The sequence below is a fragment of the Carettochelys insculpta genome, chromosome 10, assembly GCF_033958435.1.
Source record: "Carettochelys insculpta isolate YL-2023 chromosome 10, ASM3395843v1, whole genome shotgun sequence".
Lineage (NCBI taxonomy): Eukaryota > Metazoa > Chordata > Testudines > Carettochelyidae > Carettochelys > Carettochelys insculpta.
In genome coordinates, this window is record NC_134146.1 from 17228207 (window position 1) to 17241389 (window position 13183).

Here is a 13183-nt window from a genome sequence, read left to right on the forward strand (position 1 = left end):
GCCACTGGGGAGTGTGTGGAGGTTCCCCTGGTAGGTGTGAGTTAAGCTCTAGTTTCCATGTTTAGCCATATTGCAGGGGCTGTGACTCATTGCTTCTATGGCCACATCACTAGAGCAGACCAATGACTTCTGCCAGCACTGGAGATAAGAAAGAAAGAAAAATATACAGCTCAGCTTTGCACAACAAAAAACCCCAGCTTGTGTCTGGGCTTGAACTGTGACATTGTAAATTGAGAAATAAAACCTATAGTACATCTGTCTGTCTTTCTGGGATCTCTTCATGCTTATTAGCTAGCATCAGGATAAAGGCTAGTATGAGCACTTGACGAAGACCCGATGACATCTAGACCATTCTGGTAAGGTGCATGACTGGAGGGAAAATTATACTCTATAGTTGTGTATGTATTTATTCCCTTTTCTTTTGTGCTTTGTCAAAATCAATACTTAAATTTGCCCAGGAACAATCATCTAGCTTGGAAACTTAATTGGCAGTAACACAGAAAGCAAAGATATTTCACAGACTGCCTGATGGCCTTAAGGTTACCATTTGTTTTTTCTTCAAAACAAGGGGGGCTATGTTAGTCTTCTTGTCAGTGTAGTTAGTTTTTAAAACCCACAGGCTGCTAGAAGCAAAAAGTGACTTTAGTTATATTCTTCAATGGTGCGGTGATTTCCCACAAGTGAATTAGGGCAGATTCATGGCTATTGTGCCTGGGCTGGGAGATGAGGATAATAGCTTGTGGTCTGCCCAGATGTCGATGGTTCTAGCCCAACACCAGTTATGTACATGTGCCTGTCTGAAAAGAACGCATTAATGAGGCACACATCTCATGGCAGCACTGTATATTGTATATTTACTGGAATAGGTAACAGGAATCCCTTTGATGGAGCCCTAAGCAGGGACCACTACGCTGTTCTAATTTGTCACCTAGCTCAGCCGTCTCCTTTCAAATGAAATACAGCACATAAGTTCAGTATGTACTTTTACAATGCTCCTTGAAGGATATTGAGTCCTGAGGCCAAATAATGAGTTACATTCACCCTTCTGTGAAGCTCTCTCATCTGCAACAGATACAATCTAGGTAGACAAGAAGATGGAAATCCTGCCCTTTTCTCTGCAAACATAGACGGTCCTGCCTACAGCGGTTGGCCTGACTGCTCTGGGACTCAGGATGTTGCAATCAATGCAGGCTCCATATACTCTCTGCACATCAGGAGTCCAGCTCTGTAGGCACTTCCTGCTTCTAATTGCCTGGGGGGATATGAGGATAAAGCTATAAATTACATTCCTTCTCCTACAGGCTGGGAAGGATCGAAACAGAGGAGAGACTGTTGGTGTTATTTCTATTGTTAAATATGTGTCACTCAGATACAGTGGTACCACCACATATGTACCTGGGTAAATATATTATTTTAGAATATTTGCTACACAGGCCCCCAGTACATATTTCTATTGAGATCGTAACAGAGATGCCCTCACTGGCACTTCCGGCCAAGAAAAGGTATCATAATACTTTGCCTTCGCACAGAATCTTTCACCCAAGAATAACGACTGCTCTGAGGTAAGAGTTGTCACAACTAGGCCCAATGAGGCACGGCACACCTCAGCAACTCTCCCAGTGCCATCAAATGAACTGATGAACAGCTGGGCTGTTCTGTGGTCCTGAGTCAAGTCTTGCTCCTACATGTATTGGCTAAACTATTTAGCTCTGTTGGTTTCATCTCAAAGCTCTTTTCTTTATCAAGCTATGTCTACACTACATAATAAAGTCAAATTTAAGGCAGTTAGTTCAGTTTTACAATGTCGCTATCTTCACTGTAAATATCATCAGGTTGATTTTAGGCAGAGCTAAGGTTGATATTATAACACCATGAGAAGCGAGTCAATGTAGCATCAAGTTTGAAATTAAAAGTTTGAATTCAGGCTAGCATAGAAACGCCATGTCTTTAAATCAACTTTATTAGCCTCCAGAGGCGTCCTGTATGTAACCCACAATGCCTCACAGTTGTCCACGCTGTCCACTTCTATCTCTTTGCTCTCCAGGCGCACAGGAATTACGTTACAGGAAGCCCATGAAGTTGAATTCGGCACCAGAAAGCCCATGGCAGCTAGTCTGTGGGATCCTACTTGTAAGAGAGGCCGAGAAATGTCTTTCTTTCTTTGCTAGCAGTGCAGTGAGCATATCTACTCATTAAACATAGCCCCAACATGGAGTTCATCATTCTGTCTCTCTCTCTCTCTCTGTAAGCTGACTTTTTTTTTTCCCAGCAATGGTTCCAGCCCCTGCCCCATGACACCACATGGCGGCTAGGCTGTGTGTGGGGGGGGAGTCACACTTGTATGAGAGGCCAAGAATCTTCTTTTCTGTGGCTTACAGTTGTACAGGGGCAGCCCCTCCTTTCCCCACAGGTGCCATACCGTCCAGATCATTTCCACGCCCAAGCACATCACGTTGCTAGCCCCCAACCCAATAAAAGAATGCGCCTGCTGTTCACCGCAGACCATGCTGCCAGGGCAGCACCATGTCTTGGCTAGTGCTTGGTGAGGGCTCCAAAAGCAGGAAAGATTTTTGTGGGCTTGCTGCTGTCATGGGGAAGTCTACCTGCAGCATGAAAGATTTTGGGGGCTTGCTGCTGCTGGATGGAAGTCTACTATGAGTGCCAAAGATTTTGGGAGCTTGACCCACTGCCTGAGCAACACTGAAGGGACCGTTTCAACTGGCCCTTCAACCAAAAACCCCACATCACATATCCAGCCATGCATGTGGAAATTTGGTGAGCTCCTTCCCCCATGTTGGACACGTCTTTAAGGCAGTGTATTTGGAAGGCAAAAATCATGCATCACGATTTTTCTTTTTTTCCCGTTAACCTTTACTATCCTTCTCTTTCTTCAAGCCTTGCATTGTTCCTGTCATATTTTCATAGATGATGTTTCTGGATTCACGAGTGCAGGGTTGTGGCGGGGGGAGGACAGTGGCTGGAGGGCCAGTTGAGAGGACACATTCCTGGGTGATCACAGGTCAGTATAACAGACCCTGCCTCCCCGCTCCCCACACACACACCAGGTGCACTACACCCTCTGAAGCCAGCCTATTTGGTCTTCCTTTGCCAGTGATTCCCTACTTTTACTTATTTCATGCTGAAAAAAATAGCTTTTCTGCTTTTTGTAAAATCTTTGATACTTTAGTTATAAAAAGCAAGAGATTTCCATTAATTTGGCAGTCTTTGTTGATGCTGTCTTTTCAATCTTCATTTATTTTGGCAAATTCATAATCTAATGACAGGTCATACCATACTGTGGTTTCAAGGGAGTAAAAGTAGCTGAGGGACCAGATGACGTGGCATAGTCATCTGTGTGATCCTAGAGTACATACACATTGTCATTCCCTACTTTTCCTTCTGGAACAATGGCTGTTTGCTTTCCATGGGAGAAGAGTGATGCCAATGCAATATGGGAAGATGATATCACATACCCACAATCACTTGCAGGGACTGATTCCTGAGTTAGAGTTACCGGGGCGTTGCGTATAAATGCTAGTGAGAATTCACTTCAGGTTGGTGGGCTGTCTGTAGGCAAGAACTGGCCTGTCTCTCACAGACTGTGAGCGTGAGGGATCATTGTCAAAGATAAGATGTAGATCACTTTCAGGGCTGCTTTTTTTTCCCGTACCACACCACTGAATATACCCACAATGCTACGGGGCAGAGGGAAGTGTGAGATAGGTTCCCACAATGCATGACTAAAACAGTTGCTGTTTGGCGATTGAATATGGCAGCAATAAGTTGACTTTGTGGGGAGGTGAGGCTAGTCAAATTCAAATTTAAAAAACCCAGCATTAGAAAATTGATTTTAATAAATTCAAATTTATCTTGTAGTGTAGCCGTGACCTCAGACCCTCTGTGTAATTAGTCTAAACCCACCTCAGACCTGGTAAGAAATGCCAGTTCATGGACTGGAGTCCCAGAAGAATGACTAGAGTGGATGAAACTATTGGTTGTTTAAGCACTGAGTTTATTTTAAATCGGACAATTTTTTTCTGTCACATACCTCTGCTCTTTCTTTTATGCACCGCCAGAAATAATAGTGAGATCAAGGTTTAGTTTGTGCCAGGGCTTGCACAGAATGAACTCTGGCACCTCCAGGCTTGGCAGTTTATAGCCTTGGCTCTTCTAGGCTTGCTGCATCACTTATCAAAGGGGAAAAATGCTTATTTTTACAGCTGTTGCATTACAAATTAAGTGCTGAGCAAGATCATATTCTTTATTTCTTGGTGCTTTGGCTAAATAGGATGGCCTGAAAGTTGCAAATGCCCCCCCAGGGGCTCTTCCACTTGTTCAGTGTTTCCGAGGCTGTTATGTCTGAGGCCGAAGTGGGCACGGTTTGACTGCTTTTAAGCAGTGGTCCCTTAGTAAATCAGTACAGCTGCTGCCAGACCCATCTGGAACATTGTTTCAGCTGGGTGGGTTCAATGCCACTGAAGGGAAGCTGGGTCAAACCTGAATGAGTGGCACTGCAACTTGGCACTGGTAGGTTGCTGTGCCCATCAATCTAGATGGAAGGTCTTCTGAACCACAGGGTGCTGTGACCGAGTATATGGTGCAGAACAGAGGGTCTTCTGAGATTTTGACTCCTGGTGGCATCAGCTCTTTCACAGTGTGGGGAAGAGAGAGGGGTTACTCCCCAGTCAAGGGAGATCTGGTTGGTGGCAGGTAGCTGTTGGTGGTGCCTCTGCGGGAGGAGGTGGGACCCAGCCTGGACCAGAAGTTAGCAGACCCAGGTTCAGTTCAATGCTCTGCTACCGATGTGCCGCCACAATTGGGCAGCTTTTTTGATAACTATAAAATCTAATTCTAGACAAACAGATTTCACCTCATTGACTGCAACAAAAGGTGCTTTCCTGTTGTCCATGACTAATCACTCTTTTTTTACTCTGGTTTGAGTGTAACGAGCTACAGTTTATCATGTTCTTCAGTTCTTGTCTCCAGACTAGAGTACCAACTGGAACAAGCTTTCACGTGTGCTTCCCAAGTCTGTGGCACAACACTAAAGCATCTGAGACCTTTCTGGAAGATGTCTTCACACCTAAGTTTGGGTGCCCTCTGTGTCTTTGACCCTCCTTTAACTCCCTATATGAGATGATTTTAGGAAGTCTTTCATCTTGCAACCTGTATACATGGCCCAATCAATAAAGATGGTTGTGCTGTCAGGTTGGAGATTTGCACTCTCATTAGCTCTTTATAGGTTATTTTATCTTGTCAGGTGATGCCTGGAATGGATCTCAGCGCCACAGATAGAAACTATCATGTCTCTTTTCTTACCTGCTATATAAAGTCCATGTCTCATCACCATAAAGGAGGATGCTGACTGTTCAGGTTTTATACATCAAGATCTTAGTCTTTATTGTAAGCTTCTTCTTCTTCCATGCTCGTTGGGTGAGACAACCAAAGTTGTTGGCTGCCTTCCCAATACATATGTCCAACATCCGATGACAAGTTCTTGTTAACAGTAGCTCCCAGGTCATGAAACAGGTTCATGGTTTAAAGACTGGTATTTCTGAGTGTAACTGAAGGTGGCATTCTGTGTCTTGCCCCACGGTTACTGTCTTTTTTCACGCTAATGGTGATTGCGAAAGTTCACCATGCCTCTCAGAGGTGATTTACAAGTTCTTGTAGGTGAACTTCACTGTGGCTGTGTCTGCACTACCTCCCTACTTCGAAGGGAGGATGGTAAGTAGGGTGTCGGGAGATTATTAAGGAAGTGCTGGGCTGCACATGCAGCACTTCATCATTAAGCTAATTCTCCCCCGTGGCAACTTTGAAGTGTTAAACTTTGAAGTGCCGGCTCACGTGTAGCTGCGGCTCACCCGCCAATACTTCAAAGTGCCTGGGTAGCTTAGAAGGAGTAAAGGGACTTGAAATTTTAGAGGAGCAAAGGGACTTTGAAGTTGCCCAGGCACTTTGAAGTACCAGCGGGTGAGCCGCGGCTGCACGTAAGCCGGCACTTTGAAGTTTAACACTTTGAAGTTGCTACAGGGGAGAATTAGCTTAATGAAGCTGCATATGCAGTGCAGCACTTCATTGATAATCTTCCAACACTCTACTTACCATCCTCCCTTCAAAGTAGGGAGGTGTAGACACAGCCTATGAGAGCCAAAAGCAGCATTATCAGCATACAGGAATCTCTAGAAACAGCTTTTTGCACCCTCCTCTTTGGTTTCAGTCTGGTCAGGTTGAACAAGCTTGCCTCAGACTGTGCATGAAGATAAACATCACCTTCTACATTTTTAAATGCAGAGCTCAAACATATGGAGAAGAATGTTCCAGTGTCGATGCCAAGACACATCTCTGTTTCACAATGATTTTTATCTTAAAACTTTCAGAGGAGTTGCCTTTGAATTGCATCGAGGGTAGCTGTGATAGTCTGTATCCGCAAAAACAATTAGAAGTCCTGTGGCACCTTATAGATTAACAGATATATTGGAGCATAAGCTTTTGTGGGCAAAGACCCGCTTCATCAGATGCGTTGGAGTGGATATTCCAATGGCAGACATAAATATACAGGCACACGAAAAGAAGGAAGTAGCAATCAAGAGGAAGGCCAGAGTTAAAGGGTTCAATTCGGTCAGGGAGGGCGTGGCCCACTTCCAGCAGCTGATGTGGAGGTGTGAACACCAAGAGAGGAGAAACTGCTTTTGTGGTTGGCCAGCCATTCCCAGTCTTTATTCAATCCTAAATTGATGGTGTCAAATTTGCAAATGAGTTGTAGCTCTGCAGTTCCTCTTTGCAGTCTGTTTTTTAAGTGTTTTTGTTGCAGGATGGCTACTTTTAAACCTGCTACTGAGTGTCCACGGAGATTGAAATGTTCTCCTACAGGTTTTTGTATGTTACCATTCCTGATATCTAATTTGTGTCCATTTATTCTTTTTCATAGAGTCTATCTAGTTTGGCCAATGTATATGGCAGAGGGGCATTGCTGGCACATGCCTCCAGCTTTCCTCCAAGGCATATCCATTGGATCCATTGTCTGCAGCCAAGCATTGATACAACTGCATTTGCTCCAGTCCCTCAGACAGAGACAAACACCTAAAAGACCTTTACCAAGCATTCCTGAAACTACAATACCCACCTGAGGAAGTGAGAAAACAGATTGACAGAGCCAGATGTGTACCCAGAAGCTACCTGCTACAAGACAGGCCCAACAAGAAGAATAACAGAACACTACTGGCCATCACCTACAGCCCCCAGTTAAAACCTCTCCAGCATATCATCTGTGAGCTACAACCTATTCTTGGCAACGATTCCTCACTCTCACAGTCCCTGGGAGGCAGGCCAGTCCTTGCCTACAGTCAGCCCACCAACCTGAAGTGAATTCTCACCAGCATTTATACGTCACACCCTGGTAACTCTAACTCAGGAACCAATCCCTGCAACAAACCTTGGTGACAATTCTGCCTACACATCTATATCAGTGACACCATTATAGGACCCAACCACATCAACTTCTCCGTCAAAGGCTCATTCACCTGCATAGCTACTAATGTACTATGTGCTACCATGTGCCAGCAATGCCCATCTGCCTTATACATTGGCCAAACTGGATTAGGAGATTATGTGCATGTAGTAAAAGAGTTGGTTTCCCACATTTGAGTAGTTCTGCCAGAATACTGGGTTTTTTTTCCCAGTTGCTTCTACAATAATGAGATATTCTAAAGTAGGGGTAACCAACCTGTGGCTCTTTGAGCAATGAAATGTCACAAGTTGGGACTGCTCACCACTGCTCTGCACACACATCCCAGCACCTGGAGGAAGAAGTGTGTGGTGGTGCCCCCGGAAGTCCCAGGCATTGGATTAGAGGGGGTGGGGATGCCTGGCTCTGGAGGAAGCGGGGAGGACTGGGTTAGAGTTGGGGGTTGTGGGTGCCTGCCTCTGCGGGAGGGAGAGGGCATTGAGCAACATATACCATAGCTATTTTTATCTAGATAGAATATAGAATATGTGGCTTTTTGCATTCTGGTCACAGCTATTTTGATTCTTGTCTCTAACTGGTTGGCTATCCCTTCTCTAAAGCCTTATCCAGCTCCTCAATGCTTTGGCTCTTGATCATATTGGATCAGTATAAGAAAAGTACTGCTCTAAAGAATGTTCCACCCCATGTGCCATCTGGTGTGAGTCTTCTGTCATCTTCAGTTTTGATAGGAGCTTCTTTGGAGGTTGTTGGTCCAAGAGCTCTTTTAATGCCACCGTATATGATTTGTACACTTCCAGCATTTACTGCAGTTTGTATGCTGTGGCATAGCTTTATCCAGATCCTATTAGCACAGTTTCTTAAAGCTTTCTGCTGCAACCTTTTTCCTTTTCACAGATTTTCTGCAGTTAAAGGTATTTGGTCTCATATGGTTTGCATAAGCTTCTTCCCTTGCTTGAAGGAATGGTTCCAACTCCTTTTTGTAATGTTCAAACCTATTTTGTTTCCTAATTTTTTAGGACCAAATGTATAAAGTTTGAGATCATAAATCTTTTACTGTAGGATTTTTCTCTACATCATCTTCACTGTTTTTAGGTAAACATGGAGCAAGGGATTTGTTAAGCTCTTCAACACAGTTTGGGATCACACGTTTTCAGAACATTTATTTGAGAACAACCTTTGTTCTGAGCTTTAGATAGCTTCTTGAGGCTTATTTTTACTCTGCTAACAACCAGTGAGTGGTCTGTATCACCATCCGCATTATGACAGGAACAGGTGCTATTAATACACTGACGATCGCATCTTCCAGGCAGTGTCATGTCGAGCTGCTGCCACTGCCCAGATCTTGGATATTTTGTGCTGAAATTTGCCACAAAAATAGTGTTTGTAACACTAAGTTGATATGCAGCAGAAAATTCTAGAAGCTGCTAACCATTTTCATCCATTTTTCCTTTTCCATGGTGTCCTTTACAAGAAGGCCAGGTGTCATGTTTAGAACAAACTGCCATTTAAAATCAGCAAGCAGAATCAGCTTACCTTGTTTTGAGATTGAATCCAATATTTCACAAAGACTGTTGTAGAAATGGTCTTATGCTCAGTGCTACCGTTTAAAGATGGCGCATAAACATTAACTATACTGATCAATCGGCACAAAGGATGGAGCACAGTAATCCTCTCACACTTAGCTACTGGTAGCTGTATCATTCTCAAAACGGTGTTCTTCACCACAAAACCTACTCCATGTTTTCTTTTTTCTTCTGGCTGTTCTCTTTTTCAAAGAATATAATTTTTTTCCCCTTGACGGAATCTACCTCAACCGGTTGACTCTCCCGTAATCCAGGAAAATCCTGCAATATCCTGCAATATTAAGCAGCTTCAGCGCCTCATCAGTTAGAGCTGTCTTTCTAATGAAAGCTGTCTTTTTCAGGTCCTCTTTCGTACCTGGGAACAGAGTCCTCCAAATTCTAAGTCTAAAAGTATGGGTTGCTTTTTTTGTTTCTTTTGCCTGGTACTGAACTTACGATCTCCTTTTTGGATTCTGTCCTGTCTCATGTACCCAGACAGAATGTGGTGAGTCAGAACTCTATGGGCTAGGAGCTGCCCAGCTTTAGGTGAGCAATATCTGACTAAGGATGGATGGTAACTTCTTCCACTGATGGAAGTTACCCTAGCACCATGCTCTATAGCAACTGAGCTGGCTTATAACTGATAACAGCAACTTCCTGTATTGTTTCCTTGCTGAGGTGAACATAGGGTGAGTATCTGTCCTGTTTCGGGCAGGACAGCCCTGTATTTCATGTGCCAGGAAGACATACCAATTTATGTTTAAAAAGGGGCTAATTGCCCCGTATTTGGCCCCCTGCTGGCACACAAGTGCAGCTGCTCTCCAGCCACATCAAAGGGAGCCAGCAAAGGACCCGGAAGCCAGCAGGGGTCCCTGCAAAATTAAGGGTAGGTTTGGGCCCAGAGAGTGGCTGCCACCCACTTCCCAGCTCCCAATGCCTCAGGGAAGCTGGGAGGAGCACTGGCAGCTGCTGACTTCTTCCTGGCTCTCAGAGGCTCGGAGGAGCTGGGAGGAGCCACCCCTCTCCCCACATATCTCCCTGTCCTGTATATGCGATACAGCGATATGGTCACCCGAGGTGAACAGCAAGATGGCATGTCCTCTCAATTTGTGACATAGGTGGAGTACTCTCTGCATGTGCTTGGTTAGAAAAAAGTATGGAAAGCATGGCCTGCCCAGGTCCACATTCCCCACCATTGACTGTGCAAGCAAGTATCAGGAGAAAGGGAAAGCCTCTACCTCTAGAACCAGCACAACTGCAGGAATTATCAGAAGACCATTTATTAAACCTCACTGCTGACTACCTTCAGGGCTTCTCTCCAGAATTTCAGCCAGGGCTTACTCCCTTAACCTTACATCTTCCCCTGCTAGCCCACAAGGCAGTGGGGACAGGTATAGGTACTATTGGGTATTGCCTTCTGATAGCAAGCAGAGCTTCACATGAAAGTAAAGCCTGACCTACACTCGGGAGAGAAATCACACATCACGAAAACATCCAGTGGATATAAACTCAGCTGCTTAACAGCATTGCTCATTGTGAACACACCGCTGCAGCGCTCCATGACTCGCCATTGATCACAGGGCTCAGTTCAAGATGTGCTGACATTTAAAGTCTCCTGTGGGACTGAATCTTGATCCTGCCTTTCCATGACAACTATATTCCACTGCAACAAATGCAAGTGTCAACCAATAGGACGAGGTGCCTGAGTGTGGGAGACAGAACTTTCACAGGGAGCTCTTGAATTCACTCCTGCATGAGGTAAGAATGACCACAGAGCTCATTCTGTTTGGAACTAAATGCAAATCTCAGTGCTTCATATTGTTTTCCCACAAGGGGTGCTCTGTCCAGGGCCTACACACTGCACCCACTCAACCCACACAACTACAAAGCAGTCAAACCATGTTTTCACCAGTCTGGGAAGGAAGGAGCAGAACGAGACTGTTATTCTATTTTTAAATTCTTTGGAGGTTCTCAGACACTGTGGGGAAGGTAGCCCTATACATACAGTAGTTAGACTGAAATTATATTCCAGAATATTAGTCTCACAGCTCCCAAACACATCTTGTACCACTCACTATGGTAGAGGTGCTGTCTGCATGGATTATTACATTCCCTCTTGCGACTTTAACAGGGCATCATTGCTGGCGTGTTCCACATAAATTGATAACACTATAAAGCAATTCCTTCCTTTTTTTCTGTCACAGCAGCAGCTATAGTGTAATGATGCTGATAAATTACAGGCGGGTCTGTCAGCAGAGATAGAACTTTGCTGCCAATGTAATGACCAGCACAGAAGTCTCTTTATTTGGGCAGCAGTGGTAGGTGAGGGGAAATGAGCATTCTTGCCATTGCAAGTCTGCACGTACACCATGACATGATGTTTCCATGCAAGGTTAGTGAATAGCCCTGCTCTCTCTCTCTCCCTGTGTGTGTATACAGTAGGGTCTCAACAGTCGCGAGGGTTCCGGGTTGAGAACCCTCGTGGATGCTGAATTGTGTGAATACGGCAGCTGCTCCCCGCCTGGAGTCCGGCTGCTGGGAGTCCTGCCCAGAGCCCCAGTGAGGCAGCGGCTGCTGGCACTCCTGTCCGTGGCCCCAGGAAGTGGCAGCCACTGGTGCCCCCCACCCCAGAGCCCCAGGAAGCAGCAGCCACGGGCACTCAATGCCCCATAGCACCAGGAACTAGCTGTTCATGAATAATTGAATTAGTGAACCTTAAGTTTGCGAATGTGGGGACCCTACTCTGTGTGTGTGTGTAAGCACACTTCTATGTGACTCTAATATGTAGGCACACTCCTATGTGACTGTAACCCACACATCTATGTGTGTGCTTATCTGTCCCTTATAGTGGTAACTAGACCACTTCACAGTGAAAGAATGTGTCCTCTACAGCCTAAGCTGAGAACCTGCTGGTCTTTAGCTCAAGCTGTAGAGGTGCGTGCACTAAGCTCCAGAGGTCCCAGATTTGAGTGTGCTTGTGAGCAGTTACATTACCATATGAGCTACTGCTACACACATAGGATGTCATGCCATGAAATCTGTCATGCACCTGTTAGATCTGATCAGCAGGAGCAAAGTTTTTTCTGCAGCTCCAATGTGGCACATGGGTATCTATAAAAATGGCACATAAAATGTCACTGAAGTTCTGGTTTCTTCAGGAATTTTCATTATGTTTTGGCCCCTGAAGAAACAGCAAATACATCACTCTGAGGTACTTGTTCTGCATTTCATTAACTGTTCTTAGCCCAGTAGGGTTACTACAGATTGAGTCTTTCTGTTAAATTTTATCTAGATTTAGCAAGTGGTGGGTGGAATAATGAAACTCAGGCTGAAGAGAAGAGCTCTATATTTTCTGAGTTTTTGTCACCAGAACTAAAAATGGCCGGTGGCAGTTAACTGTCATTGAGGGCCACTGTACTGTAGTAGCAAGTGATGCAGTTTAGGCCTTGGCCTAGCTCCCTGGTTTGTGGGCGCATTGCTTGTGCCCACAAAGATGGGCTCACATTTTTGCTCCTAGGTGCTCACTAAGGCCGTGTCTTCACTAAGCAAAAACTTCGAAATGGCCATGCTACCTTTCCGAGGCAGAGTGCCGAAATTTGACCTATTGACCCGCGTATGGTCCAAGTGCCGGTGATATTTTTTAAAGTCGCTAACAGTCGCTACTTACAACAGCTGTGTTACGAAAGCTGCAGAACTTCACCGTTTAGTGTGATGGAAAGAAGAAATCAGCTGGCGCACCCCAGGCTCTTGTGCCTGTGGCCTGCGCATGGAGAAAGCCAGCTCCCACTACTGCCCCAGGCCTGTGCTTCAGCAGGGACCCCACAGCTGGGGCTCAGGGGGCCCATGGTAGCCCTGGCCCCACCCTGCACTCCAGCAGGGGCTATAGCAGGGACCACATGGCAGGGGCTCTGCCCTGGTTCTTTACTGTGGTGGGGGCCCCTGTCTCTGGTCTGGCTGCAGCAGGGGCTCCAGCCTCTTGCTCCCACCTCCTTCCATGCTCCAGCGGGGAGTCTTCTGCTGTATGCCACTCTAAATCAGCTTGCATGCCGAGAGTGGCATGCATGCCGGGGGTTGCTGGCCCTTGGCCTAGGGTTATAGATTCCAGGAGGGCATCTCTTAATTAAGGCTTTTCTCTTGCCTTCCTTCCCCACCC